Source organism: Chrysochloris asiatica, unplaced genomic scaffold (genome assembly GCF_000296735.1).
Source record: "Chrysochloris asiatica unplaced genomic scaffold, ChrAsi1.0 scaffold00479, whole genome shotgun sequence".
In the NCBI taxonomy this organism is placed as follows: domain Eukaryota; kingdom Metazoa; phylum Chordata; class Mammalia; order Afrosoricida; family Chrysochloridae; genus Chrysochloris; species Chrysochloris asiatica.
This window is the reverse complement of record NW_006408997.1, coordinates 697,124-708,722: the sequence shown is the minus strand read 5'-3', so window position 1 is coordinate 708,722 and position 11,599 is coordinate 697,124. Positions and strand designations below refer to the sequence as shown.

Below are 11,599 nucleotides of genomic sequence, written 5' to 3'. Positions count from 1 at the left end.
TATGATGACATCCAGACAACTCTACTTACTTTATCTGTGACCCTATTATTTAATTATGCTTTCCTGCCAATTGAACTGGGCCTATACTTTAGTGTACATCTTCCCCAATCTTCCCCTTATCAAGAATAATATTCCCCTTCACATGTACTCTCAGCAACCCCTACAGCACAGTGAAGACATCACAGTTTTTGCAACCTTAGGAATCTTATCTGGAATATCCACTGGCTCTACAGGCCTACTTAACTTTGTATTTACCGCTCAACACTTGTCCACAAAATTAAGTCATTTTATCCGGGCATTGATAGAATACAAATTGAAATCTTTCAACAAATTAATGTGGCAATAGAGGCATTCATACAAATAGAAATTTTTCAACAAACTGATGTGACAATAGAGGCACTCACTCATCTATGCCAAGAAATTTGGAAGACAGCTACCTGGCCAACCAATTGGAAGAGATCCATATTTATGCTCTTTCCAAAGAAAGGTGACCCAATGGAATGCAGAAATCATCAGACAATATCATTACTATTGCATGCAAGTAAAATTTTGCTAATGGTAATTATAAAACAACTGCAACAGTATATCAACAGGAAAACTTCCATAGGTTAAAACCAGATTCAGATGAGGATGTGGAATGAGGGGTGTCATTGCTGATATCAGATATATCTTGTCTGAAAGCAGACAATACCAGAAAGATGTTTACTTGTACTTTATTGACTATGCAAAGGCTTTTAGTTGTATGGATCATGACAATCTATGGACAGCATTGTGGAGAATGAGTATTCCAGAATACTTAATTGTGTTCATGAAGAACCTGTACATAGACCAAGGCAGGGAACATCGAGTGATTTAAAATTTTAAAAGGTGTGTGCCAGGGTTGATTTTTCAGCATACTTATTCCATCTGTATGTTGAGCAAATAATCCAAGAAGTTGCATTTTATGAAGAAAAACGTGGCATCAGGATTGAAGGAAGACTCATTAACAACCTGCAATATGCAGATGACACAACCTTGCTTGCTGAAAGTGAAAGGATTTATAATACTTGCTGGTAAAGATCAAAGACCACAGCCTCTGGTACAGGTTGAACTTCAAAGTAAAGAAAACAAAAATCCTTACCACAGGACCAATAAATAACATCAAGATAAATGGAGAAAAGACTGAAGTTGTCAAAGACTTCATTTTGCTCAGATCAATCATGGAAGCAACAGTCAAGAAATCAAATGAGGCAAATCTGCTGCACAAGTGTTGACATGCAAAAATGTCAGTTTGAGGACTGAGGTGTGCCTGACCAAGCCATGGTATTTTCAATAATCTCATATGTATGTAAAAGCTGGACAATCAATAAAGAAGAAGAGTTGATGTATTTGAGTTCTGGTGCTGGAGAAGAATATTAAAAGTGCCATGGACTACCAAAAGAACAAACAAATCTGTGTTGGGATAAGTGCAGAAAGAATGCTCCTTAGGAGATGGGGATAAGATTCTTTATGATTCAATAGTGAATAACTATTATCATGACTAATTGCAACTGTCATAACTGTAAAGGTAATAGTTTTATAACAAAAGGGGGGAGTAGTTAATCTTACAATCCAGCAACAGAGGACCCTAGGACCATCAAGGGAGAAAAGCATGAGTGGAATGTGGGACCCTATCCAGAAAAGCAGTGACACTAGAGATGGAAGCAGAGATGAGGACATGGAGAGAGAGAGAGAGCAGCTGAGGACTCTAGCCTCATGGAAAGAGAAAGGCTGTGTGCTGGTGGCCAGGAAGGAGGCTTGCAGAATGTGCCCTTCTGTTGTTTAAATAATTATATATTTCTGAATGTTTTTGCGTACATCCCCCCTTAAAAAAAACCCACAAAAAACAGAGGGAATAGTAGCAAATACTGTTGAATGATGATGCATGGAAGATATTGTAATCATTGCAATGAAATAAGTGTAAAATTGATGTTCTTCCATGTAAACTATAACTCAATTCACAATAAAAACTTCCAAAAACAAACAAACAAACAAAAGTGCTCCTTAGAAGCCAGGATGGCCAGACTTCAGGTCTCATACTTCAGACATCTTATCAGGAGGACCAGTCCCTGGAGAAGGACATAATGCTTGGTAAAGTGGAGGGTCAGCAAAAAAGAGGAAAAAGCCCAACAAAATGTATTAGCACGGTGGCAGTGGTAATGGGCTTAAAAGTAGCAATGATTGTGAGACTGGCATAGGACCAGGCAGTGTTTTGTTCTATTGTGCATAAAGGTCACTATGTCGGTACTTACTCGACGACACCTAGTAACAACTAACAACATCCATAAATTAACTGATCAATATCCTCCAAGAACAAATTAAGTCCCTGGCTGAAGTAGTGTTACAAAACAGTCGAGATTTAGACCTATTAACAGCCAGCTATGGAGGCATGTATGGATCTCTGGTAGCGTAGTGGTTACAAGTCGGGCTGCTAACCTCAAGGTTGGCAGTTCAAAACTACCAGCGGTTCTATGAAAGAAAGATGAGGCTTTCTGCTCCCGTAAAGATTTACTGACTCAGAAACCCTGTGCAGGATCGCTATGAGTCGGAACCAATTCCACGACATACCACTACAACCACGTATATATGCCATAATAGGCAAGGAGAGAATTGTGGTTTCTCTGTTAATCAGTCAGGAAAACTCCAAGCCAATTTACAAAAGGAACTAAATTTTTATGAAAAGGGAATATCAGGTAGTTCATATTGGTAAGACTTCAAAGTTAATAATGGTTTTTGGTTCTCAGGGGCTAACTCTAGCTGCCCTCATCCTAATTTTAATCTTTGGCCCCTGAGTCAAACATTTATGTCTTTCATCAAACATAGAATTCAAAGTTTAAGTAACACTTTAGGGCACCAAACCCAGCAACAATCTTAGCTTTTAGAAGTGTTCAATTCAGCCCCTCCTGCTTAATGAGCCATCTTCGGTCCCACCGGTAGGGACATCTCAAGGACTCTAAATCAGCAGGAAGCAGTTACCGAAAAAACGAGTCCTTTTGTTAAGAATGTTGTTGTTATGTGCCGTGGAGTCGGTTCCGACTCATAGTGACCCTGTACAGGGTTTCCGAAGCTGGAAATCTTTACTGAGCAGAAAGCCTCATCTTTCTCCCGCAGGCAGAACAGCTGGTATTTTCAAACTGCTGACCTTGTGGTTCCAGCCCAATTCGTAACCAATACGCTACCAGATAAAAGCTTAAAAACTAGAGGAGGGGCAGGGTACTGAACAGTCTCAGCTGCAGTGTTTAAACTCTTGTAAGACTCCAGCCTGTTTTACTGAGCTTGTTTTACAAGAATGTAGAAGTGCTGGCCCCACTGATAAGCAACTCTCCTAGCCTGTTTCACTGAGCTTGTTTTTCAGGAATGGAGAACAGCTGGTCCTACTGATGAGTGACTCCCTAAATTCTGCTGAAAATACATAGACAACCTCACAGAGGCTGAACAATAGACAATATCTTTAATCACCCCCAAAAAACCTGTGATGGTCACACAGATGCTCAATATCTTAAATCACCTTCCAATGTCCTGTTAACACTAGCCCAGAGGGCGCCATCACATATGTTGTAAATCTGCCTCCCATCCCACCTAACCACAACACCCCTTTGCCTTCCCTCCTAATTACCGAATAAAAGCCCAAAACACCTAACCCATAAGGCAGGCACTATTCTCTGGTGTTAGGCTCCTTTCCTCCCTTGGAAAGTGAATACAGTTCTCTACTTTGAACCTACATGCTTGTGAACTTGTTACTATGGCCCTACCTAACACTCTGTATCTGAAATTCTGCTTCTGTTTATTCTGTTTGTAATTTCCATCTGCTCTCTAGGGGATAATTTTGTCAGGATTCCAACAATGGGACACCATGTGGGCATTTTAAAAGAAATAATTCTATTTTTCTTGGCAAGTTTGGAGACATTTGTGCACATTTTGGTGGGGGAATAAGGGGTTCTTGAGCCACTTAATTAGAAACCCATTGCTCTGATTCACTGATAAAGTTTACTGTTTCAGATTGTGGTGAACTTTTGTAGTGGAATCACTAAGAGTTTTGCAAGATGAATTGGCAGTAGGGACAGGCAGTAAGTAGTTCCTGACCTATTTTGGAAATGCATGTTTGTTCAGAGAATTCTTGGTAACTTTAAAATGGGTGTGGTGCTGCAGGATAATGCACTGATCTGCAAGGTCAATTTGAACTGCAAGGTGGGCAATTTAAACTCACCTGAAGCTCCTCAGAAACCCTAAACAGGGTTTAGGGCATTTAACAACAACAACAAAAGTTAAAACAGCTTAAAAATTATTTACGTTGCTTTGTTTTATGTAATACTGTTTTGAGAAAGTTATGCTATGGCAACATAGACTATCATTAGGAGAAACAGTAGTAGTAGTAGTAGTTAGCAGTAGCATTAGCAGTAGCAGTAGTAGTTAGGTGCCATTAAGTCAGTACCAATTCATAGCCACCCTATGAACAACAGAACAAAACACTGTCCAGTCCTGGGCCAACCTCACAATCATTGCTACGCCTGAGCGCATCGCTGCCACAACTGTGCCAATTCATCTCGCTGGGGGTCTTCCTCTTTTTCTCCGACCTTCCACTTTACCAAACATATTATTCTCCAATATCTGGTCCCTTCTGATAATATGTCCAAAGTATGAGAGACAAAGTTTGGCCAGCCTAGTTTACAAGGAACACTCTGGCTGTACTTCTTCCAACACAAATCTGTTGCATGCTTGATCAATTTCAGACTGAAGAAGTTGGTAGAATTCTTCAATTCCATCATCACTGGCCTTGGTGGTTGGTGCACAGATTTGAATAAGAGTTGTATTAACCTATCTTCCTTATTGTTGTTGTTGTCAGGTGCCATTGAGTCGGAACCGACTCATAGCAACCCCATGCACAGCAGAACGAAAAGATGTCTGATCCTGGGCCAACCTCACTATCGCTGCCACACTTGAGTCCATCAATGATGCCACCTTGCCAATCTATCTTGTTAGAGGTCTTCCTCTTTTTCTCTGACCCTCCACCTTACCCAACATGACATCCTTCTATAGCAACTGTTCCCTCCGGACAATATGTCTAAAGTATGAGAGACAAAGCTTAGCCATCTTAGCCTCCAAGAAGCACTCTGGCTGCACTTCTTCCAAAACAGATCTACTGGTTCTTTTGGCAGTCCATGGCACTTTCAGTATTCTCCTCCAACACCACAACTCAAAGGCATCAATTCTTCTACGATCTTCCTTATTCACTGCTCAGCTTTCACATCCATATGAGGTTATTGAAAATACCATGGCTTGGGTCAGGCACACCTTAGTCCTCAAGCTGACATCTCTGCTCTTCAATACTTTAAAAAGTTCCTGTGCAGCAGATTTGCCCAATGCAATATGTCATCTGATCTCTTGACTGCTGCTTCCGCAAGTGTTGATAGTTGATCCAAGAAGAATGAAGCCCCTGACAACTTCAATCTCTTCTCCATTGATAAGAATGTTACCATATGGATATTATCCTATCACAGACAGCGTTGAACTTTATGATAGATCTTGATATGTTCCTTTTGATGATGAATGTGACACCATTTCTCTTCAATTTGTCATTCTCGGCATACTAAACCTGTGACTATCAGATTCAAAATGGTCAATAGCAATCCATTTCAGCTCACTAATGCCTGAAATATCAATGGTTATGTGTTCCTTTTCATTTTTGACCATTTCCAATTTTCCTAGATTCATACCTTGTACATTACATGTTCTGAATATTAATGGATGCTTACAGCTGTTTCTCTTCCTTTTGAGTTGTGCCACATCAGCAAATAAAGGTCCATTCACATCATCACAGTCAACTCTGAGGAGGTAGCTCTTCCTCAGTCCTGTTTTGATTGCCTTCCAATCTGAGGGTCTCATCTTCTGGCACTATATCTGACGATATTCTGGTGCTGTTCATCATGTTTCAATATTCGATAATCTTGTGCTAACAATGTTACACTGCTATTCATGAGATTTTCAATTACTAAATATTTGGAAGTAGTCCATCTTTCTTTCTTCCTAGTCTGTCTTAGTCTGGAAGCTCATCTAAAACCTGTCCACTATTGGCGACCCTTCTGGCATTCAAAATATCTCTGGCATAGCTTCCAGAATCACAGCAACACACAAGCCACCAAAGTACAACAAACTGACAAATGAGTAGTGGAGGGGAAACATAAGCCTGTATAATGTTATTATTAAGCGCATTGCACCTAATTTCCCTCTTCCATAAAACTTACATGGGCTTCATCTACAATTTAGCTGTTTCTGTTACTTTTAGATAGCCAGTTCATTTAAAGAGCACTCTATAAAAAATAATTTACTTTGGTATATAATAAAATCTCTCAAAAGCAAGAACTCACAAAATATCATTATTAAATTAAGAACTTTTTTGAGCTCTATTTTTTTCACATGTTTGTTCTTAATAAAAATACCTTTTAAATTTTTTTACCTTAATCGTGATTTGGCAATTCTAAAGGAGTTTGGCTGCCCATTGTTTTCCAAATAACATGGGCCAATCTGAACATAACATAAGCAAATGAATTAGCAAACCTAGGTATTTTTCTTTGGATGTGAGCCATATGTGAAAGAGAATACCCAATTTCTCCTTTTGGTCAGAGATTGATGGTGATCACATCAATGACCCAAACCTGGACTTTGCTGGAAAGCTCATCAGTGAGTATTTCACTGTAATGAGCACTGTTGATTGTTGAACCTTTTTCCTAGTAGTGTTCCAATACTTGCCCTTGAGGATTCCAGAAAACTGTAAGCATCAGTTTTCCAGTTTGAACTCTTCCTTTGTCAGCGACTGAGCATGTTTCTATTCCATACTCTGCCATTTACTCTCAGGCTCATAGTGATGAATCCATGTCTCCTCAATAGTAATGACTTGTGTGTGTGTGTGTGTGTTTCAGATCTTTTTATTCCTTCAAATTTTTCTTTATTAGGAGTGACTGAAATAAAAAATATAATTGAGTCCCATCATCATCATCATCATCATCATCATCATCATCAGTATCATCATGGAAATGGCTTTAAGAGAAAAGTGGTCAGATGAATATTATTGCTTCCCATTTTCAACCAGTAGATAGTTGCCATGGATACAGACAGCCAACAGTCTGTCAAGAATGCTCAAGATGTGTTCTATAATACAACATGCCCATTCACAGGGAAAAACAAACTACGAAAGAACTTAAGTGTACTTCTTGATTTCATCATACAACACAAGCACCCATGCCTCTGAGCACATTGGACCATGCGCCCTTGAAAAACGCTTTGCCTCCTTCGTCACGTGCAATCTTCCTCCAGCAGTCAACCATGCCTGTGCACATGATATCAGTTCCTTTGTGCTCTGACTGCATCATCATGCAACGACAAATAGTGTCGAACGGGTAGGAAGTGAACCCGGCCATAGCCGTGCCGGATTGAGGATCATCCAGCTGACAAAGATGTGAGTATTCTTGGGATCTGGAAGCATTCCCTTTGCAGTGTCATAGATACTGAAGTAGGCAGCCCGGTATATGATAATGCCTTGCACAGACACATTAAAGCCTTGGTACAGACCCTTAATCCCATCAGACTTGGAGATCTTAACCAGGCAGTCACCAAGGCCTTTAAACTTTCCCCACATCAGCTGCTAGATGGGTACGGGTGAAATCAAGAGGGTACACAAAGCATAAGGATGTCGCCCCAGCAGCACCACTGGATGCCAGATTCCTGGCAAAGTAGCGTCAAAACTGGGTCCTCTTGTCCACACCACCCAGGAAGATCTGCTTGTATTTATCTTTGAAGGCAAAGTTGAGAGCTTGGGTGGGGAAGTAGCTGATGACACTGGCCAGGTTACCACACCAGAAGGACAGGATTCCCTGCTCCTTGGGGATCCGAACCACACAATCGATAATGCCCTTGTACTATTTTCTGCGGTGATTTGCTTCTGGCATGCCGCACCTGCAGCAGCAGCTTGACCCGTTCCATGGGTGCTACCGTGGTCTTGGAGATAGCTACGGCTACTCCACCTGCAAGGAAGTCCTTTGCGAAGGACACAGCGACATCTGTCATGTTGAAAGAGGAGGAAGAGGCGGGGGCTGCAGCAAAAATGGAACCGGAACTGGCTTTGATTCCAGGGCTCTGGGCGTAAAGACTTTTTTTAAAAGAAACTTTTACTTTCCTTTGAGTATTGGTTCAACTTTTGTTTGCAGATGTCCACATTCACACTTGCACAGCAGTGGCTTTGAACAGAAAGTGCTGTTAAGACAGTGCAGCCAACAGAAATTTTAATACATCCAGAGCGCAAATAATTTTTGACTCACCCTCATATCTTGACGATGTGTTTTCCCTTATAACACATCATAAAACTTCAGCTTATATCTCTGAGTGATCTTCAGATCTTCTTTTTAGACAACTTGGTCTTTATTTATACAGCTCAAGTTAATCTTTGGTCTTTCATAATTCTGAATACTTTTCATTCTAAGAGAAAAAGGTAGAGTGTGACTCAAGCGAATAGGGCCAACATGGGGAGTGGCCACCATTGCCCTGGTAGGGAGGCCAGCAAGCACTACTCAGGCAAGATCCTGGACCTTGCTATCAGACCTGGCTATCATCATGACTTGTGGGTTTAGCCCAGATCTCATTGAGTTCTGCCAATAGTCCAGCCCATATCTAAGCAGGTCCTGCATCTCCACTTGGGACATAAGGACTCTTTAGAACCTCTTTGTGCCACAAAGAAACCAAGGATGGCTTGACAATCCATGCATGGGCCCTCTGCCCTTCTGATCTGAAGCCCACCATTCTCATGCTGTAGTGTCTCTCTATCATGGACACCACTACATCCAAGAATGTCAACTTTCCTCTTGAAATGTTAAGAGGAGATAAAATATGTTAGAAAAGCCTTGTTTCTCAGCCTGGCTTTAAGCCTCTTGCAGGTGCAAACTCAGAAAATCTCCTTCTGGAACTTTGAAGGTGAAAATTCATTCATGCAGAATAAACTGCCCAAGGTAAACATGTGACTCCAACAGAAGAGGAAGATGTCTAACCAAAATCAAACCAAACCAAACACACTACCATCCAATCTATTCTGATGCATAACATCCATATATGACAGAGTAGTAGTAGTTGTTGTTAAGTGCCATTGAGTAGGTTCTGACTCATAGCAACCCTGTATAGGGTTTCCAAGGAGTGGCTGGTGAGTTTGAACCATCAACCTTGTGGTTCAAACTGACCTTGTGGTCTAGTGGTTTATCCCACAATGCCACACCAGCACTCCATATAACAAAGTAGAACTGCTCCCATAAGGTTTCCAAGGCCATAAATCTTTATGGAAGCAGACTGTCACGTCTTTCTTTCATGGAGCAGCTGGCATAAGGAATAAGGAATACTGTAGAATAACTGATGCATTTGAATTATGGTGTTGGAGAATATTATTGAAAGTACTGTGGACTGCCAGAAGAACAAACAAATCTGTCTTGGAAGAAGTGCAGCCAGAATGCCCCTGAGAAACACGTATGGTGTGATTTCATATTTCATACTTTGGACACGTTATCAGGAGGAACCAGTTCTTGGAGAAGGACATAATGCTTGATAAAGTGGAGGGTCAGTGAGATGGAGTGACACAGTGGCAGAAGAAAGTGACTTAAACATAACAACAGTTATAAGGATGGCACAGAACAAGGCAGTGTTTTGTACTGTTGTGCATGAATTGGAGTCTACTCAATAGCACCTAACAACAACAGCAGTAACCAAGGGAAACTGAGATCTGGGCTTTGCCCCAGAACTCCATTCATTAGTTCCCCAAGGAATGGGCAGCCCGAAATGGGAAGGAAGAGAAGATCCACCCCCAATGTTCTCTCCCAGAAGAGGGTGAGTGCAACCTTGGCTAAATCATTTAACATAGCAAGTGATTACCTCAGCTCCCCCATCTGTGAAAGGGGAGAACAATGCCTATGTGACAGCGGAGAAGATTAAATAAAATAATGCACATAGAAGACCAGCATATGTCTAGCACCTAGTAGAACTGGATAAACTTTTATTTTAATACACTGGCATTAATACATAGATCCTTACTACAGTGTCTTCAGCCCTTTACATAGCTAGTGTAAGCCTCACAATGACTCTATGAAGTATGTCCTGTTGTTATTGTTTAGTGCTGTCCAGTGACCCTGTGTAGGGTTTCCAAGGCTGTCAATCTTTGTGAGAGCAGAAAGCCTCATCTTTCTCCTGCATGTTCTATTATTACCCTCATTTTATAGACGAGGAAACTGGGGTTAAGTAGCTTGCCCCAAGTCACACAGTTATTGGAAAGAGCTGGGATTTGACTGCTAGTGGGGCAGGCCCCTTATCCTTGCTCTTAGAAGCCTGGTTTAATTCTGTTCTCACAGAACAAAGACTCAGCTTCTATCAGAAGAATCAACTGACTTTGTCACAAGCTAACTGAAATCGTTAACAGTAGAGATGAGGTCCAGATAAGGAAGAAGACTGGGCAGTTATCTACCAGGAAAGAAAGAGGGAAAAGTATGTGAGTTTTATCAACCAAAAGGTCAAGACACTTCAGTGAGAGGTAGCCAGTAAGCTCAGCCGACCCCCATGTGCTTAGAACAGGGTCTTCCTCATCTCATCCATGCCATGCCAGACTTTAGGGAGCTGGGCATGGGGGCAGTGGCAGCAGGTATGTCAGCCTTTGCCATTTAACCCTCAAAAGGGCATCCACCAGCAAGAATCATTCCCACCCCCTCCACACACAGAGTAGACAGGGATGGGCAACTTAGACATTGGCTACCCAAAATGGGGGGTGGGGGGCTACAAAGGCAAGAAGTGACTGGCTAACAAGCTTTCAGGAGGGAACCTAGATCCAGAGGGCATGGAGGAAGGTAGAATCTCCAGTGAGTAGTATTCAATCTGTTTAGGCGGGGTTGATGCAATGAAATGCAGACGGGTCTCTTGTGATACAATATTGAATAATTGTTATCAGGACTGATTGTGAGGGTTGGAAATGTAAAGGTAGACGTTTTATAGCAAGGAGGGGAGTGATTAACTTTTCAGTCTAGGAGCGGAGATCCCTAGGACCATCAAGGGAGAAGAGCAGAGAGCAGGACCCTACCCAGAGAAGCAGTGATGCCTGAAATGGAGCCAGAGATGATAACGTGGAGCGATGGAGCAGCTGGAGACTTTAGATCCAGAAAGGGAGAGCAACTGTGTGCTGAAGACCTGGAGGGTACGGGGGAGGATTGCATGGAGGGGATTGTAACCATGGCAATGAGAGACAATATATGATAGAATGAATGTAAAACTAATGTTCTCCCATGTAAACTATCACATAATTCACAATAAAACATTAAAAAAAAGAGACAATAATGCTAATAAGAAGCCCACACCGTATGATGCAGTACATTAAAAGGATTACATCCATTAAAAAAAAGGGGGGGCATACACACATATACACACAAACATACACCCAAGAAAGTAGTACCACCAACATGTCCTTGTAAGTAAGACCCTCGACACTCCCTCTCTGGCAGCCTCACCCAGCTGGGATGGTGTAAGCCCTCCACCCAGACTCTCTCTGTTGTTGTTGCTGTTATGTGTC

The 11,599-nt window shown here is 41.5% G+C and overlaps 1 pseudogene; it reads right to left on the bottom strand.

Moving 5' to 3' along the window:
- Positions 1-7,213: 7,213 nt before the first annotated feature.
- LOC102831599 lies at positions 7,214-8,079 on the bottom strand (annotated as a pseudogene).
- Positions 8,080-11,599: the final 3,520 nt, after the last annotated feature.